This window comes from Aotus nancymaae, unplaced genomic scaffold (genome assembly GCF_030222135.1).
Source record: "Aotus nancymaae isolate 86718 unplaced genomic scaffold, 86718_ANA_hifiasm-v0.15.2.pri h1tg000012l, whole genome shotgun sequence".
Lineage (NCBI taxonomy): Eukaryota > Metazoa > Chordata > Mammalia > Primates > Aotidae > Aotus > Aotus nancymaae.
Window position 1 is genome coordinate 18,925,179 of NW_026988423.1, and position 17,605 is coordinate 18,942,783.

Genomic DNA, 17,605 nt, shown 5'->3' on the forward strand with positions numbered 1-17,605 from the left:
TGTTCCCAGAGCCTCATGCTGCCTGGCACATGGTGGGCACCCAGTAAATCTTTGTTGTATACATGGATGAAAGAAAGAGAGGGAGTAGGATGGAAACAGAGAGGTAATTAGCACTCCAGGGCACGTGCTGCAGTTGTCAGGGGCGAGTGAAAGCAGGGAAACCGGAACACCACATGCCCACTCGGGCAACTCCCCAGGACACATGTACACACATGGCAGAGGCCCAGTGAGGGCTCCTGCATCCCCACACCTGTGCCCATGTCAGTTCATTGACCACCTGACCTGTGTCTGCCACGTGTCAGAGGAAGGAGTAGGAGACAACAGGGCAGTGGCGCTTCATAGTTGGGAGCTGCCTGGGTGTTGCTGGGTGGGGCAGGGGGCAGAAGTGGGGGTGAGGGGTGCACATGTGACACCTGGTCCTCAGCCCACAGGGGCGCGTGCATCCCCAACTCTCTGTGTGGTTTCCGGCCCAGCCCCGCCGCCGTCCCCACTTCCACTCGTGGGCTGGCAGGAGGGCAGGCTCCTCTCCCGGATGCGTTTTTCTGCTCCCCAGGGGGTGCCTCAGTGAAAGTGAACTCGCTCATTTAAACCTGACTCTGCAGCCCTGCAGCCCCCTGCAGCGTTAATTACCCTGTAGTTCTAAACTGATTGCTGTACACTAAGCTTAAGCCCTCCTTTATTTACTGACTACATTAATAGCAAAGCCACGCTGCGTTCAGCCGCTCCCAACTGTACGCCGGCTGGCTGCACCCGTTCCCCCGTCTTCTCAGGGAGACGGGGTGCAGAGATGCAGCCTAGCACAGGGCCCCCCTACTTGCACCCTGACTGAGTCCCTGGGACCAGACACCATGAGAATCATTGCCTTCATCCATACCTACTGTGGGACCCAGTGGGGCTACTCTTACTCTGAGTCTGTGATCATGGGAATACACAACACACGACAGCTCACCAACCACAGGGATCTGCTGCTGCCAGCACACTCAGGATGCTGCCATTCAGCCTTCCCTTGTGGGATGAGGTGCTGAGCGCTGGCCTCATTTTACAGATGGGTAAACTGAGGCTGTGATGCCACAGCTGGTAGGTGGTGTCTCAGGCATGCGGCGCATTGAGGAGCTGGCCTCTCCACTTGCCCCCACCCAGCCAGGTTTGACAATTTCCGTTGTGTGTTCCCACAACTTCCACCCCTTGCCACGAGAAAGAAGCCCTTCCCTGCGTGGAATTGAAACTGCTTGCTCTCAGCTTTTCTGCTTCATTTACCTGCTTGGCCAGAATTTGCTGGCAACTTTGGGACGAGAGCCTTTCCTTCATTCTCAGCCTTTACCAAGCAGAACTAAGTTAGACTTTGGTATCCACCTCCACTTCCCTCCAGCACTCCCGCACCCAGGGATGTCTGCAGAGAGAAGGCCTGCTCTGGACTCCTGTGTGGTCAAGTCCTGCCAGTTCTCCCATTCTGGGGTGCGGAAGTGCCCATAAACATGCTGCTGTCCTTGCCTGCATCTGAGTGCCCTGAAATCCTGAGGCAGAGCTGGGCCCTGGCCTTGGGGCACAGCAGCTCTCTGAAGACCAGGTGGGCCCCATCGGGGTGCTGCATACCGACTCACGGAACCAAGCACCCAGGCTCTATCTACCCTGATGCCAGATAGTTTGGTGGCTGCCCTGCGGGGCACCACAGAGGAAGAGGGGCAGCTGAGGTTTGGCAGAAAGAACCTGGGATTCAGTCGAGGGGACCTGGGTTTGAGGCCAGCTCTGCTGTGCACTGCGTGACCTTCACTGCCTCTCAAAGGCTCCTGAAGGCCGCATTTCCTCAACCATAAGACTGGGGGGTCAGCAATACCTGCTCCACCCATCTTCAGGACAATTGTGAAGCTGACTAGAGTAACGCGCGGCGATTGGCTTTCTAAACACCATGGTGCTATAAACATGTGAGTTATAAATGCGGACAGGCTCTGGCTGGTCTGGATGGGGAGCTGGGGTCCTGGACATTCATTTGCAGGACAGGAGCCCACGGAGCCGGGACCCAGGAGCCTGGGGTTCTGGAATGACTGCGGCTGCTGCCGGCATCTCTGGAACTCTGTCCCCACCTAGTGGGCACGGCTGCAGGTGCTTCTGCTGCTCAGGCCGCCTGGAAAGAACTGGGGTTGCGCATCCCATTAAAAGCTGGCCAGATGCGATGGCTTACACCGGTAGTACCAGCACTTTGGGAAGCCGAGGCAGGTGGGTCACCTGAGGTCAGGAGTTCAACACCAGCCTGGTCAACATGGTGAAACCCTATCTCTACTAAATATATAAAAATTAGCTGGGTGTGGTGGTGGGTACCTGTAATCTCAGCTACTCAGAGTAGGAGGCTGAGGCAGGAGAATTGCTTGAACCCAGGAGCGGGAGGTTGCAGTGAGCTGAGATCATGCCATTGCGCTCCAGTCTGGGCAACAAAAGTAAAACTTCGTCTCAAAAAAAACCAAAAAACTACAACAACAACAAAACCTGCCTTGGTTCCTTTGGGTCCCCTGCTATCCCAGGTCAGGGTAGGGCTGAGTAAGGAGGGAATGTGGTCCAAATTTGTGCCAGAGAAAGAACGCTTTAACTACTCGAGGCTGGGGTGCGGTGTTCAGCTGGGCTTTCCAGGAGTTTTCCTGAGTCAATATTTCTATCTCATCTTTTCTTCTCCCATCCACCAACTTGCCATATCAAATCCAACTCCTCCCATCCCTAAAAACCTGAATGGGAAGCTGCTGTCAGTCAGCCCTAACCCCAGGGATGCATGAGGCCTCATCTTGAGTGAGGGAAGATCAACGTCAGATGGAATTCAGCTCCTCGAAAGCTTTGTGTCTGAGAAAGAAGCAGGCAGGCCTGGAAGGGTTTGCAGAAGGAGCCCAGAGTGCCCCTAGGGCTGATTCACTGAGACCCTGGGAAGTGACAGTAAGAGGCTGCAGGGCAATGGGACAAACTCTTACTTCCTGAGGTCCTGAATCTTCTGAGAGCCTAGAAAACCCATAATGGTGGGTTGCGGAAGTGAGCTCCTGCCCTTTTAACATTTTTTATTTTTTATATTCAGCTTTTATGTTCAGAGATACACGTGCAGGATGTCCAGGTTTGTTACACAGGTAAACGTGCATCATGGTGGTTTCCTGCACAGATCATCTCCTCACCTAGGTGGTAAGCCCAGCATGCATCAGCCATTCCTCCTGATAGTCTCCCTTCTACCCCCACCAACCCAGCACAGGCCCCAGTATGTGTTGTTCCCTGCCACGTGTCCATGTGTTCTCACTGTTCAACTCCCACTTATAAGTGAGACCACGTGGTCAGTATTTGGTTTTCTGTTGAACTGCCCTTTTAATGCAGTGAGTGAGCCTGGTGCCTGTCCCAAACCCTCCACACCCCACTTCTAGCTCTCAGAACTAGCTGACCAGCCAACCCTGGACTCTGGGTCTACGGATGATTTGATTGGAAGTGATCTGAGGACAGGCCGTCTTGTCTCTCTCCTTACCTCTGGGCACCTCCAGCCATCTCAAGTGGATGCGACTAAGTGGTTTGGAAAACCCCTCCAACAGGAAACTTCTAGGATTCTAGGACTCTAGGACTCTGGCCAACTGTGAAGATCCTTAGAGAAAAACACACCCCTGGCTCCCGATCACCTGTCAGCACTTTTTAGAACAGCAGCATTTCACTTTGCTTCCCCCTCCACGCTGACCCGTGTGGTCCTCAGCGTAGAGTGAGCTTCTAGCGACACGAGCTGGAGAGAAAGAGGAAGTGCATCCTGGCGGTTCGTCTGATGGACAAGGTTAAGGGAGAGATCTTCCCTAATAACTCCCCATCTGGGAAGGAGGGAGTCACAAATGACAGGGGAGGTGGGGACACTGGCCCTCATCAGCTCAACTTGACGGATGCTCACCTTACTCTCAGAAATCCGCCGGTTAGCTTTCCTCCTTCACCCTCTTCACAAACATGGGTACTTGCCCTTTCCCTGAATTCTCCACTGCACAGCTGAGACCAGCCCGGGACATTTAAATTACATTTCTCTGAAGTCTCAAGGACGGCAAAAGAAAACAAGCACCGATGTAACTGATTACCCCCATTTGTCTAAGAGAAAAACAAGTTAATTTTTACAATTATGATTCTTTTTTCTCTTTTCTCCTTTCCCCTTTTCCCTGCGTCCTACTCAGCTCTTTAGAACTGATTTTAACCTTTACCTTCCCTTCACCAGACACTCCCTGCAAGGTGAGCTTATCTAACTGAGTGTATACTTAGCATCTCCAGAGCGGAATTCTCTCCTACCAGGAGCTTGCCTCGAGAGACAGCAGTCAATTTACAACCTAAAGTGTGCCTGCTACAAAACGCTTTCCCACCTGAAGAGTGTCTCAAGATCACAACCACTTTATAACCACGACCACTTTATAACCCAGCTCTGCCCATGATGGCACCAGCCCAACCACCTGGTAGATAACGCACGAACCATGCGGCCCGCACACCTGCTGGCTCCCTCCCCTGCATGCCATTCATGCCAAGTCCCCATTTAAAAGCCCCAACTTTCTGCCCCAAAAGTGGAGTGCTAGCCTTAAATGCAGAAGCCCGGACTTCCTCCCCTAAGCTACACTTTGGAATAAAGTCACTTTCTTTACATCAGACCTCTTGTTAGTTGGACTGTACAAGTGGCAAGCAGCTGAACCTGCATTTTGGTTACACAAAGAACAGCATACCATTAGGTCATCCGGTTCACAGGCAGCAGCATGCGTATCCCATGTCATGCCTTCCTGCCTGGTTCTCTGCCTGCCTTCAGCAGACAGGGCCCATCTTTAATCCCTGCCGCCGACAAACCTGATAAAGTGAGACCCAGAGTAACGTGGGCTTCCTGTTTTGAATGGACCATGTGTCCGTCCTCCTATTAAAGTCGGCGCCTTCTGACCTGGGCTCTGGATCGTGTCCTCTCAGTCTTCCCAAGCTCTTTGCTCCTGCACTTGTCTTCTCTTTGCTATATCCATTTCCCCATCTCTTCCTGATTATTCACCTCAGCAGGGACCACCTCCCACTTTAGCAAGCCTTTCCTTGAGCCCACATCCCCTTTAGCTTCCACCCACATTGCTCTTTTCCTTGGGAGGGCAAAATTCTAGAGAGCTGTCTGCAAACACTGTCTTCCATCCTTTTTCTTACAAGAGTTTCCAGTTTGAGTTTTATCTCTGTTATTCCTTTAAAATAATCTTTTCAAGTTCACTAGTGGTTCCACCTTGCAATGGCTTCTTTGCTGGTCTGAAAATAGGGGATTAACAAACTCAGTTTCTTCCTGCCATCCTCTCACAAAATAGTCACACGCAGCTTCTGACACCTAATGTATAGGACTGCTCCCCACACACCAAGCAAGCAGTCCTCCAGCAGCTGACACCAGCTGGGTGCCCTCTAACTCAATTCAGTTCCAACACCACCTACCTGGAGATAGTATCAGATCCCACGTTTAAGGGTTCAGTCTCACAAGACCGCCTCCCACTTCCAGTGCCAATCTCAAGCTCCAGATTGTTTGACCTGTGCTTCTGATGACTGACGATATATATATCAGGGTTCCCACAACCTCCTCATTGGGTTTGATTAATTTGCTAGAGTGACTCACGGAACTCAGGGAAGCATCTACATTTGCCTATTTACTATAAAGGATATTAGAAAGGATACAGTTGAAGAGATGCAGAGGGCGAGGAATGGGAAGGGGCTTGGAGCTTCCACGCCCTCCCTGGGTGCGCCGCCCTCCAGGAACCTCCAAAGATTCAGCTGTCTGGAAGCTCTCTGAACCCTGTCCTTTTGGGTTTTTATAGACGCTTCATTGTGTAGGCATGATTGATTAAGTCACTGGCCACTGGAGATTAACTCATCCTTCAGCCCCTCTCCCCTCCCTGGATGTTTCTGGGTGAAGCCGAGAATCCCAACCCTCTAATCCTGCCTTGGCCTTTCCAGCACCCAGCCCCCATCCTGAAGCTGCCTATTGGCTGCCAACCCCCCATAAATTCATTCGCATATGAAGAGACTTTTTTTTTTTTTTTTTTTTTTGAGACGGAGTTTCGCTCTTGATACCCAGGCTGGAGTGCAATGGCGCGATCTCGGCTCACCGCAACCTCCGCCTCCTGGGTTCAGGCAATTCTCCTGCCTCAGCCTCCTGAGTAGCTGGGATTACAGACACGCGCCACCGTGCCCAGCTAATTTTTTGTATTAGTAGAGACGGGGTTTCACCATGTTGACCAGATGGTCTCGATCTCTTGACCTCGTGATCCACCCGCCTCGGCCTCCCGAAGTGCTGGGATTACAGGCTTGAGCCACCGCGCCCGGCAAGACTTTTTTTTAACATAAAATCGCTTTGAAGATTTCAAGGATTTTAGGAGTTGTAGGCCAAGAGACAGGGACAAAGACCAAATATATAGTTCACAATATCACAGCTGGCTTTATCGTCCTTGATCTTCTAACAGCTTTCTACAGAACTGACTTGCTCCTTTTGGAAACACTTCTGGTTTCCCCTCCCTCACTGGCTGCTGCTACTCGGTCTCATTGGCTGACCCCATCATCTTTTTCTGCTGGAGCTCTGCATGTTAGACAACCTCTGAAAGGTTCTTTGACACTCTTACTTTGTCTAGCTACATTCTCCTCCACCTGATGTCTCCTCTATTTCTGTTGCTTTTAGGGTGTGGCTCTGGGAGATTATTCCTTAACTGTTACCTGCCCTGGCCACATTTGAAGTGAGTCCTGGGATTGAGTCTGCTTTGGGACTGGATGGCTTTCAGGGCCAGCCCAATGCCTGCTTGTGCAAGTTTGGGAGACTGAGTGTGGTTTTAAGCTCCAAGAGTCAAAGACATTGTCAGGCCGGGTTCATGGACTTTTGGCCATTCCGTTATCCGAAAATAGCCTTTGGCTGTATTTGCTTCCAATCGATATCTTCCGCCTGTAACTCGTCAACCGTGACTGAAGCTCTTTCCTCATCCTAGTTGTCCTGTCTGTTATTATTATTTTCCTTCTGTACCTCCAAGTCTCCTTGTCAACTTCCTGGTGGATACCTTGAGGTCATCTGAGAGTCAGCGTCGGTGGGAAAAGCAACACCTTTAATCTGATGTTTGTCACAGTACTGAGTCTCTGTAAGATCATTTTTTTTCTTTCTTTTTTTCTTGTACTTTAGGTTCTGGGGTACATGTGCAGATAATGCAGGGTTGTTGCATAGGTATGTACATAACAATGCGGTTTGCTGCCTCCATTCCTCCTTCATCTATATCCGGCATTACTCCCCACATTATCCGTCCCCACTCTCCCCTCCACTGCTGTCCCTCCCCTAACCCCCCCAACAGACCCCAGTATGTGATGCTCCTCCCTCCGAGTCCACATGTTCTCACTGTTCAACACCCGCCTATGAGTGAGAACATGCGGTGTTTGGTTTTCTGTTCTTGTGTCAGTTTGCTCAGAATGATGGTTTCCAGATTCATCCAAGTCCCTACAAAGGACATGAACTCATCGTTTTTTATGGCTGCGTAGTAGTCCATGCTGTATATGTGCCACATTTTCCATGTCCAGTTTATCATTGATGGGCATTTGAGTTGGTTCGGGTCTTTGCTATTGTACACAGTGCCATGATGTACATACGTGTACATGTGTCTTTATAATAGAATGATTTATAATCCTTTAGATATATACCCAGTAATGGGATTGCTGGGTCAAATGGAATTTCTATTTCTAGATCCTTGAGGAATCGCCACACTGTCTTCCACAATGGCTGAACTAATTTACACTCCCACCAACGGTGTAAAAGTGTTCCTATTTCTCCACATCCTCTCCAGCATCTTTTGTCTCCAGATTTTTTAATGATTGCCATTCTAACTGGCATCAGGTGGTATCTCAGTGTGGTTTTGATTTGCATTTCTCTAATGACCAGTGATGACGAGCATTTTTTCATATGTTTGTTGGCCTCATATTTAATGCTTGAAGCCTTTTCCAGTTTTATTACTGTAATTTAGGATACAGAAGCAGTTCTCTTTCCTATCCAAGAAAACCCCAATTTTTTGATTCCTCCTAGTTACGTTTCTTTCTTCTTGGGAAATTGTCAGTTATTACCTGAACAAATTTCTTCACAGTAATATCTTGCTACAACACTGAGGAGCAATCAACACATACTGTATTGTGTCCCCCATCCCACCTCGCTGTTTCCCTTAGAGCTAGGCTTAGAATATACTTGGCTTGGTCTACCTTTTAAGTTGTTGCAGACAAGAGTTTTCCTAAATGTTTTATTCATGCCTACCACGGGGCTCTGTCTTTCTAATCAGCTATCTTGCTTTTCTTACTGCCAGCAAAGGCTCTAAATAAACTTGCCACTGTCTACCTTCCTAAGCATCTTCCAACCTCTTCCCACCTCTATACTCAGCCTCACTCTGATTCATTTGTTTCCAGAACAGGACAGACCTTTGAATGTGCTGTTCCCACTGCCAAGAGCTCTCTGCCCACCCCCACCCCCAATCCCACTCCATATCTTTGCATGGCTACCTCCTTCACACAGAATTTGGGTCTCAGCTCAAATATTGCCTCCAGTGGGGTCTTACCTGACTATCTTTTATGGTTTGAATGTGTCCCCCAGAAGTTTATGTTTTGGAAACTTAATTCTTCTGCCTTCATGAATGGATTAATACTATCATGAAAGTAGGTTTCTTACCTTGATAGTGGCTTCGTTAGAAAAACGAGCTCTCGAGGAGAGAGATCCAAGATGGCTGATGACTAGCAGCTCAGGCACATACCTCCCAGTGAAAGCGCAAAGAACGAGAGGACGCCACACTTTCAGACGAATATTTGTTGCTCACTGACCAGGAGATTCCCAGTGGAGGAGCCCCACGGGTCGCCAGGGCGACTCTTGTGGCCGGCGTGGCGGTTTTGCTGGCGCCTTAGCACGCCAGTTCTTGGTGCAGAGTCCGGAGATTCCCAGGCAGAAAAGCACCATCAATCTTAATACCGCTGTTTTGGCCGGCTCAGTGGACTGCTCAGATTTCAGCGCTGGGAATCAACAAGTTGGATGTCAGAGACCTAGTTAGAAAGTCGGTAATTACAAAGATGACAGACGGATAAATATATAATGAAGGGAAGAAACCAGCGTAAAAAGGTAGAGAATACTCAAAATCAGAATGCCTCTCCCTCTACAGGGGATTGCAATTCCTCATCAGTAACAGAACAAGGCTTAATAGATTACACGTGTGTTCCAATAACAGAAGCAGGTTTCAAAACGTGGGTGATAAGAAACTTCTGTGAATTAAAAGAACTTGTTCTAACCCAATGCAAAGAAACTAAGAACCTTGAAAAAAGGTTTGACGAAATGTTAACGAGAATGGACAAGTTAGAGAAGAATATAAGTGAATTGATGGAACTGAAAAACACAACACGAGAACTTCGCAAAGCATGCACAAGTTTAAACAGTCAAATTGATCACACAGAAGAAAGGATATCAGAAGTCGAGGACCAGCTCAGTGAAATGAAACGAGAAGACAAGAATGGAGAAAAAAGGATGAAAAGGAATGAGCAAAGTCTCCAGGAAATATGGGACTATGTGAAAAGACCTAATCTACGTTTGATAGGTGTACCTGAATGTGATGAAGAGAATGAATCCAAGTTGGAAAATACTCTTCAGGATATCATTCAGGAAAACTTTCCCAACCTGGCAAGGCAGGGTAATATTCAACTCCAGGTAATACAGAGAACACCACAAAGATATTCTTCAAGAAGACCAACCCCAAGGCACATAATCGCCAGATTTATTAGGGTTGAAATGAAGGAGAAAATACTAAGGGCAGCCAGAGAGAAAGGTCAGGTTACCCATAAAGGGAAGCCTATCAGACTTACAGCAGATCTCTCAGCAGAAACACTACAAGCCAGAAAAGAGTGGGGACCAATATTTAACATCCTTAAAGAAAACAACTTTCAACCCAGAATTTCCTATCCAGCCAAACTAAGCTTTATGAGCAAAGGAAAAATTAAATCTTTTGCGAACAAACAAGTACTTAGAGAGTTCACCACCACCAGGCCTGCTTTACAAGAGCTTCTGAAAGAAGCACTATACATATAAAGGAACAACCAATATCAGCCTTTCCAAAAATATATCAAAAAGCAAAGAACTTTAACACAATGAAAAATTTACATCAACTAATGTGCAAAACAGCCAGCTAGCATCAAACGCCGGTATTAAACTTAAATATATTTTAATTGGATAAAAAGCCAAAACCCATCGGTATGCTGCATCCAGACCCATCTTACATGCAACAATACACAAAGACTCAGAGAGAAGGAGGAAGATTTACCAACCAAACAGAGAGTAAAAATAAACTAATAAACAAAAAGCAGGAGATGCAATTCTCGCCTCTGATAAAGTAGACTTTAAAGCAACAAAGATCAAAAGAGGCAAAGAAGGATATTACATAATGGTAAAAGGATCAATGTAACAAGAAGAGCTAACGATTCTATAGATCAACGAGACAGAAAATTAACAAGGATATTCAGGACTTGAACTCAGACCCAGAACAAGTAAACTTAATAAACATTTATAGAACTCTCCACTTTAAATACACAAAACATACATTACCACCTCATACCTATTCCAAAAGTGACTATATAATTGGAAGTAAATCACTCCTCAGTAATCGCATAGCATTTCATAGGTTTAAATTAAATATTGGTTGGCTGTTTGTTTGTTATCTTCTTCCCTTATTCCTTCCTGACTACATCATTAAGTATAATTATCAATATAAAAGAGGTTTTCAATACTCACTACTAAATTGCATTCTAGCCTGGGCAAGAAAGCAATACTCCCATTCTCTCTCCCTCTTTCTTTTCCTTTTTCCTCCTCCCCATTCTCTCTCTCTCTTTCTCTTCCTTTTTCCTCCTCCCCATTCTCTCTCTCTTTCTCTTTTTTCTTCCTTCTCTTCAAAAAAAAAAAAAAAAAGAAAAAGAAAAACGAGCTCTCTCTGGCTTGCTTGCTCTGTCTTGCCATGCGATTCCTCCCACCGTGTCATGACACAGTACAAAGGCCCACACCAGATGCTGGTGCCACACCCTTGGACTTCCCAGCCTCCAGAACCATGAGCTGAATAAACTTTTATTATTTGAAAAATACCCACTCTGTGGTATTTAGTTATAGCAAGAGAAAATAGACTGAGACACCGTCCCATCTACAGTTTGTTTTCAGCTGGGTGCAGTGGCTCACACCTGTAATCCCAGCACTTTGGGAGACTAAGGTAGGCAGATCACCTGAGGTCAGGAGTTTGAGACCAGCCTGACCAACATGGTGAAACCCCATCTCTACTAAAAATACAAAAATTATCTGGGCGTCTTGGTGCACACCTGTAATTCTAGCTACTCAGGAGGCTGAAGCAGAAGAATCGCTTGAACCCAGGTGGCAGAGGTTACAGTGAGCTAAGATTATGCCACTGCACTCCAGCCTGGGTGACAGAGTGAGACTCCATCTCAAAAAAAAAATTACATAAAAATAAAGTTTGCTTTCCCTAGTGTTTACCACTGTTTGATATTATCTTCTTTATTTGTGTACTTGTCATGGTTCATGTCCTAGTCCACTGCATGTGGACCCTGTGAGAGTCAGGGCTGTATTGGCTTTGTCTGCCACCATACCCTTGGTGTTATGAAATGTGCTTGCCATACAATTGTTATGACTACAAATACCGATACCTACCTAATACTCAATGTGTATCATGCCAGACACTAGTTCTTTGTTAAAAATATTTTTTAAAATTTCAAATATACGCAAAAATAGAATAATATGATGAACTCCGCATAATACCCACCACCCAGATGCAACACTGTCAAGATTTTGCCACACTTGCTTCATCTATCCTCTTTCTATTGTTCCTTTTTTGTCTTTCATTTCTTTTTTGTCTGTTGAAATATTTTAAAGAAAATCCCAGACATCACATTGTTTCACCACTACATACTCCAATTCATGCCTTTTTTTAAAATGAATTTTTCTCATTTAACCTCAGTGCCATCCATATCTTTCCAACATTAGGAATGACTCCTCAGTATCCTCACTCAGTCTATGTTCAGATTTTCCTGATTGCTCCAAAATTAACTTTTTAAAGTTGATGTATTTGAATTAGGAGCCAAGTCAGACCCATACACTGCATCGATTTGTTATTTCTCTTAAATTTCATTTTCCCCATGCTGTTAACTTGTTGTAGGAAGGAGTGATGATGATGATGATTTTTTTTGAGATGGAGTTTCGCTCTTGTTACCCAGGCTGTAGGGCAATGGCGCGATCTCAGCTGGAAGGAGTGATGATTATTAACGATTCAGTTACGAGATGATGAGGGCCTGAAATGGGGCTGGGTCGTAGGAGTAAAAAGAGGAAATGATCTGAGGAGACCCTGTGGAGCAGAGTCACCTGCTTAACCCGGCTTTAGGCCAGTGGAGTGGTGACGTCGCTGACCTTTCCGAGACACTTGGGAGCTACCAGATCAATAGTGGCCTTGTTTCCTCTTCCAGGGTCCCTAGTGTGACAGCTGACGGGGACTCACAGATGAGTTCACTGTACCTCTGGTTTTAGTCCCTTTCCCACCCTCTACCGGTTGGGCAGAGCGTCTGTACAGTCCTCCTGGTTGTTCACAAGGTTCCTTCTTTATCTTGCATCCTCTGGAGCTTGTTAGGAGAGGGTCAGCCTCCATACACGGGACTTACTGTGGTTCCCAGACCAGCTGTGCAACCAACCTCATGACTGTTAAAAAATGTACTCAAAGCTGGTTCCCTGCCTTAGACCTCCTACATCAGAATTACGGGGATGCCACCTGGGAATCTGAAAGCAGATTCCCTTTCACAGTCAAGCTTTCGGAGGTGTTCTGTCATAGGTTTTGTCCAATTTTGTAGTTGTTTATGGTGAGAGGCAATTCTAGTAACTGTTACTCTGTCATGGCCAGAAGACAAATTTCTGTTCTGATTTTAAATTTGAATTAGTTCACTTAATCTTTTCATCAACTCTAAGAGGTAGATTATTGTCCTTGTGTTTTCACACATAAAAAAAAGGGGGGGTAAAAGAGCCTAAATAACTTGTCCACAGACACATATTTTATAAGTGCCAAAGCCAGATTTTGAATCTAGGCAGTTTAGCTCCAGACTCTGTGCTCTTATACAGCAACCCATTATCTTACGTAATAGGTGCTTGTATTTTGGATAAATGCACTGATGGCTTTCTCTTCTATCTTTCTTGCCCATTTAATCTCTGTTCTACTTGCCAGGAAAATCTCAATGTTACCTCAATCCAATGTCTTCTCTTCAGCACCAAGACATCTCAGCACACTGCAGAAAATCCAACTTCTGGGCAGACAGAGTTCCTGCCAAGTTATCTGGGCCTTCAACAATCCCTAATAATTCTGTATTTCCCTAGTTTTTGCTTTCCATTTCCATAGGGTTCTTGTCTGAATCTCAAACACCTACACCTCCCTATTCATTATTTTCAGGAAAAACAACATTTTCAGCTGAACTCTCAGTTTTCTACACATCCCTTATAAATTTGACGTTTATTGGCATCTGTCCTTGCCTTTCCTCCACTGTCAAAATATTTAGTATATTTCTATCAGAGGCTCATCCACTTTTAGCTACTGCCCTGTCTTTCTTCCCGTTCACAGCCAAGCTTTCAGAGGTGTTGTTTGCATTTTCTGTCTGCACTTCCTCACCACCCTCTCACCTCCAGCTCACTCCATCACTACAATCTGGCTTCTGTACTCATTACTTTATTTATTTACTAGTGTCAGCTTTTATGTTTATGAATTTCGTCCTTGCATGTTATTTAAATATACTTGTTATTCTTTTTTTAACTTCTTGATTTAGATGCTTAATGCATGTATCAATTTTCTTCTGTTTATTAATATAAGAAAAATAAGGCCATAGATTTTCCTCTCCCTTGTGTCCTATAGATTCTTATGTGTAGAGTTTTAAAAGTTCTAGATGGTTTTCAATTTTTTTGTTTCTTCTTTGATCCAAAAATGTTTAAGAAAAAAATTTTAAATTTCTGTGTGGTAGAGTCTTTTGTTTCTGTAATGAACATTTATTTTGTTGCAATTTGATCAGAGAGTATTTTGTATTATTTCTACTTCTTGAGAGTTTAAACTGTTTCTCTGTGGCTTTTTATATAATCAGCTTTTGTGAATATTGCACAGGTGCTTTGAAAGGAATGTGTTTATTTTCTATGTTTAGATTAGAGCATTCAATATGGAATTAACTAAATTTGAATTATTAATTACATTTTAATATCTTCTATAGTCTCATTTACTTAGGAACACAACAGAGGAAACCTGTGCCCTTTCCCTGGGTATGGTCCAGAAAGTGTCAAGACTTCAGACTCATCTCTATTCTCAACATGGTGCTGGAGCAGAAGCAGTGCTTTGATGGTTGTTTCATAGCCCAGAGCACTGTAAGCAGATGGAGAGTGACTTCCCTTACTCCCAAGTAGGTATATGAATTTGCCAGTGTTGCCATAACAAAAGATCACAGATTGGGTGGCTTCAACAGCAGAAATTTATTTTCTCACTCTTCTAAAGGCTGGAAGTCCAAGATCAAGGTGCTAGCAGGGTTAGTTTCTGGCGAGGCCTCTCGCCTTGGCTTGCAGATAGCCATCTTCTCAGCATGTCCTCCTATGACCTTTTCTCTGTGTGCGTTTCCCTCTTCTGATAAGGACGGCAGTCCTACTGGATTAAGGCCCTATTCTGTGACCTAATATAACCCTAGTTACCTTTTTGTTTAGTTCTTTTTTTTTTTTTTTTGGTCTCACTCTTGCCCAGGCTGGAGTGCAGTGGCGCAATCTTGGCTCACTGCAACCTCTGCCTCTCAGGTTCAAGTGATTCTCCTCCCTCAGCCTCCCGAGTAGCTGGGATTTTAAGTGTGCACTGCCACATCCTGCTAATTTTTATAGTTTTTTAGTAGAGACAGAGTTTTACCATGTTGGCCAGGCTGGTCTCAAACTCCTAACCTCAAGTGATCCACATGCCTTGGCCTTCCAAAGTGCTGTGATTACAGGCTTGAGCCACCATGCCTGGCCCCTAATTACCTTTGCAAAGCCTCTATCTCCAAATACAGTAGTTATATTGGGGCCAAGGGGTTCAACTTATGAATTTTGGTAGGGAGCAGGGAGGAAGGCACAATTCAGTCCATAAAAGTAGAGAATGGGAATAGAAGAGAAAGGGAAACATTTTTTTTAAAAGGCAAAAAGACATTGAGTTTGGGTAAAGAGGATGTTGCAACCTTTTAAAAACTGTGATCTCAAACCAAATTATACAATATACTTTCAGGGGGGTTGGGAGAAAAAAGAAAAAAACCCATATATATATATATATATATATATATATATATATATATATATATATATACTTTCAGTAGGTACCAGTAATAGGGACACAAGTTAGCCCTTGTGTCTGGCACCAAGTACCACCCACCCCAACCCCAGTGACGGGAGCCTCTAAATGACTGAGATTTAATGTCTTCTACCCATTTGAATGGGGACTTGAAGAAATAATTCAGTTAGAGAGCAGATGCTTCGTGCACACTTATCCCACTGCATCTGTGGCTCCAACTCTCTCCAACTGAGGAGTTTTCAACCTGCATCTGGGTTAGATTCAATTTTTCAGCCTCAAGCCAAGCATGCTCCAAATGAAACTCCTCATTTCTCATCATGTCATCCTCTTCACCCTCATCGAAACCTGTTCTTCTTTCTGTGTTCCCTAGTTTACGAATTATCAGCATCTACTCAGTGGTCTGGGACAGAAACCAGGGTGTTGTGTTCGGGAGCTGAAAACACTAAAGACTAAAACCCAATGAAGATGTCTTCATCCTAGTATCTCACACCTTGTCGGGGTTCACAGGAGATTTTGTTTAAAAATTAACTAGGTGTGCTACTTAAAAACCCACTGTAGAAGAGAGTCCAGTACAGTGGAGCAGAAGAGACTAGAAACGCTGAGCCGCTGAAAAGCCTGGGGTCTGGCTGAGGGGGGCGTTTGCGCAGAGAAGGAACTAGAAGGAGGGGGAGGTGGTGGTGACAGAGGTGAATACCTGGGAGAGGAAGGTGTAGGAAACTTCCTTCATTGGCTGTTCAGTTCTTCACCCAAATGTCTAGAGGTGGAGCTGGGGTTGTGGGATGGTTACAGAGTCTGAACTCAGTTAAGAAGGGTTCAGGGGATCAGATGATTTGCTCCTTCCTGGACAGACTCCCTGCCCTCCATGATTCTTCAGGAATCCATGGCACCTGACATCATTTGGGCAGATTGTGAGCCCACAGCCCACCTGGACTACTTCAAATCCGGCCGGATCTTTTGGGAAATGGATTCCTCCATTTCCTGCAGAAGGACTACAGTGACATGTTTAAGGCAGATGCTGCTCTCCTTCAACCTTGTGGGAGGTCTGTGGGCGGTCAGGGTAGCTGTGAAGACTTTCAATCAGGTGCTGCTCTCCTTCAACCCTGGGACAGGGTTAAGGAGGGAGGCCAGTGAGAGCCACCAGGTAACTGACAGGCACTTTGGGCCTTCAGAATGTGTGGAACTGCTGTATGGGAAAATTTTAGTTACACTTGATACATGGTCCATGATGGGAGGCCCTCAAAGTCTCTGAGGTTTCTGAGGTCGAGATTTCCCGCCCCCCATAAAACCCAAGAACTGTATCTTTGATGGTCCTGAGTGAAGCTTCGAGGGCATCAGAAAATAGGAAGCCACCCTCCGCTTGTAGGTGGCCTAGGCTGCTCTGCCCATCACCATGGTGGCTCATGAGAACATCACTGTGGGTGGCTTTCAGATTTGCTCCTGGGGAAACAATGGTATTAGCCAGGTTAGACCATTAAAATCAAATAATGGGTATGTTTTCCATAATTAACATGAGAAAAAATAACATAACCCACTAGGTAGACTTTTCCCAGGTAAAATTTTTCTGCCATAAACTTTCCTTAAGCCTCTGATGCCTGCCTCAACCTATCTGCCACTGTGCCCTATGGATAAAACAAATGAGCAGGGAGCGTAGCGGCAGAACCCAGGAGGGAAGGGGCGTGCTACGTTCAAGAGCCGGTGCTTTCCCGGATCTGCATGTATGCGCCTCTGATTTTATATCGCCTGTGGACCTGACCACTGTCATGTGGCATGTTTCCTCCTGGCAAAATTGTTCATAATTTGTGTTTTAGAATTAAAGAGATGACTATTTCCTGTTGTTCTACAAAAAGGACCAAGACTTCCAGGTGCTCTGCCATCTGAAAATGTTTGAAGACCAGTTACAGCTCAGGGATAAGAGGGTGAAAGATTCCAGCTTAGGCAGATGGTGAGAAGTGCTTCTTGCCAAATAAGAGGTTAGAGGCTGGGCCAGAGGAGGAATTATAACAGGTTAAGCTAGTTTTCTCTCTTCACTGCCTTGTTCATTTTGGGAGCCCCCCCGTCCAAATGTTACTGATATTTTGTGTCATCCCAGTCTCTCCTAGCTGGAGAGAAGGCAAGATAGGAATAAGGGACCAAAGGTTCTGTTCATAGACCCTGTATTCTCATTTGAGTCCCCATGCTGCCAAGCAAAATTCTTAAAATACAATTGGTGCTTAATAAATGTTTGAGGCCGGGTGCCGTGACTCACACCTGTAATCCCAGCACTT